Genomic DNA, 2,025 nt, shown 5'->3' with positions numbered 1-2,025 from the left:
ATGGTTTGAACTCTGCTGGAGACACTTTCAGTGAGGTGTCTGAATGACTGAGGTGGAATGGCAGCACATAATTCCTCAAGAGCTGAAGCCAGAAACGTTCTGACAAATTCTAAAGGGTTTCGAATGGGTTCAGGGCGGGACTCTGGGAAGGTCAGCCTATTTGAGAATGTTACTGTTCACAAATCATTACCTCAAGATGCTGTTTATGACAGGGTGTATTGTAATGCTGGTGCGAATGATCATCATTATTGAAGAGTTCCTCTACTGTATGCAGTACACAATGCTGTAAAATGTATTCATATCCTTCTGCATTAAGCGTTTTCATAAGCGCTATAAAGGGACCACAACACAACCACGAGAAACACACGTATACCGTAACACCACCTCATTCATACTTCACTGTTGGCACTACACATGACGGCCGGTAAGGTTCTCCAGGCATTCGCCAAACCCAAGATGTTCCCCTTGATTGCCACAGGGCGAAAAGTGACTGAAACGCCAAATCACTAGTTTCCAGACATCCACTGTCCAGTTGCGCCGCTCTTTACAACACTTCAAGCGTAGCTTGTCACTGACTACACGATTGTGTGGCTTATGAGAAGCTTCTCGACCATTGTAACCCATTCCTTTGACACCCAACGCACAGCCGCAGTGCTGGCTGGCCTGCTGGCAGCTCTTTGGAGCTGACGAGCGATTCCTTCCACTGAGTTCATGCGCTTTTTTACAGCCACACTCTGCAATGCTCGACGGTCCCTCTCCGTCAGTACAGGGGGTTTGCCTGGTCTTCGTTTAGCTGTGGTTGTTCATTTCCACATAACAGTCATCTCACCAACAGTGGACTTTGGCGGCTTTAGAACGAGAATGAGATTTTCACTCTGCAGCGGAGTTTGCGCTGATATGAAACTTCCTGGCAGATTAAAACTCTGCGCCGGACCGAGAGTCGAACTCGGGACCTTTGCCTTTCAAGGGCAAGTGCTCTACCAACTGAGCTACCCAAGCACGACTCACGACCCGTCTTCACAGCATCAATTCTGCCAGTACCCCGTCTCCTACCTTCCAAACTTCACAGAATCTCTTTTGCGAACCTTGCAGAACTAGCGCTCCTGGAAGAAAGGATATTGCGGAGACATGGCTTAGCCACAGCCTGGGGGATGCTTCCAGAAGAGCTTCTGTGAAGTTTGGAAGGTAGGAGACGAGGTACTGACAGAACTGAAACTGTGAGGAGGGGACGTGAGTCGTGCTTGGGTAGCTCAGTTGGTGCTGGCACGGTAGCTCAGCGTGTTCGGTCTGAGGTCTGCGTGCTCTCTGTAATAAAAAAACTGAGTCATGGCATCAACGATCAACTTGAACGGATGTCTTGTGACGTCCGCCCATACCAAACGCAACGAACTATGTTGAACAAAATGAAAGAAAAAAGCAAAAACAAAAACAAACAAGAAGTTGGTAGAACACTTGCCCGCGAAAGGCAAAGGTCCCGAGTTCGAGTCTCGTTCCAGCACACAGTTTTAATCTGCTAGTAAGTTTCAGCTTTAGAACGGTTGAAATGCTGCTGAAGGGTTTGTTATTCGGTTGGTATCCAATGTTTCAAGCCACTGAGCTCTCCTGGTCGACCCAATCCACTATTACTGCTTCTCTACTGAAGACAAAATACTCCTCTCCTCCGTTAGTTCTGACAAGTATACTCACAACATTTATGTGCGTACTAGCTACTCAGATGACTAAGAAATTGGAATATTGAATTATGAGATAAAAGACTTGTATTCAAATCCAATGGTTCTGAGCACTATGGGACTTAACATCTGAGGTCATCAGTCCCCTAGAACTTAGTGCTACTTAAATCTAACTAACCTGAGGACATCACACACATCCATGCCCGAGGCAGGATTCCAACCTGCAACCGAAGCTGTGGCCGAGCGGTTCTAGGCGTTTCAGTCTGGAACCGCGCGACCGTTACTGTCGCAGGTTCGAATCCTGCCTCGGGCATGGATGTGTGCGATGTCTTTAGATTAGTTAGGTTTAAGTAGT

General features: G+C 47.3%; 1 non-coding gene across 1 annotated transcript; it reads right to left on the bottom strand.

Moving 5' to 3' along the window:
• Nucleotides 1–924: 924 nt before the first annotated feature.
• On the bottom strand, nucleotides 925–999 carry Trnas-uga. Its single transcript has one exon. It is a non-coding gene; the product is annotated as a tRNA-Ser (tRNA).
• Between the last annotated feature and the right edge of the window lie 1,026 nt (nucleotides 1,000–2,025).

The sequence above is a fragment of the Schistocerca americana genome, chromosome X (genome assembly GCF_021461395.2).
Source record: "Schistocerca americana isolate TAMUIC-IGC-003095 chromosome X, iqSchAmer2.1, whole genome shotgun sequence".
Lineage (NCBI taxonomy): Eukaryota > Metazoa > Arthropoda > Insecta > Orthoptera > Acrididae > Schistocerca > Schistocerca americana.
This window is presented reverse-complemented; position numbering and strand designations above follow the sequence as displayed.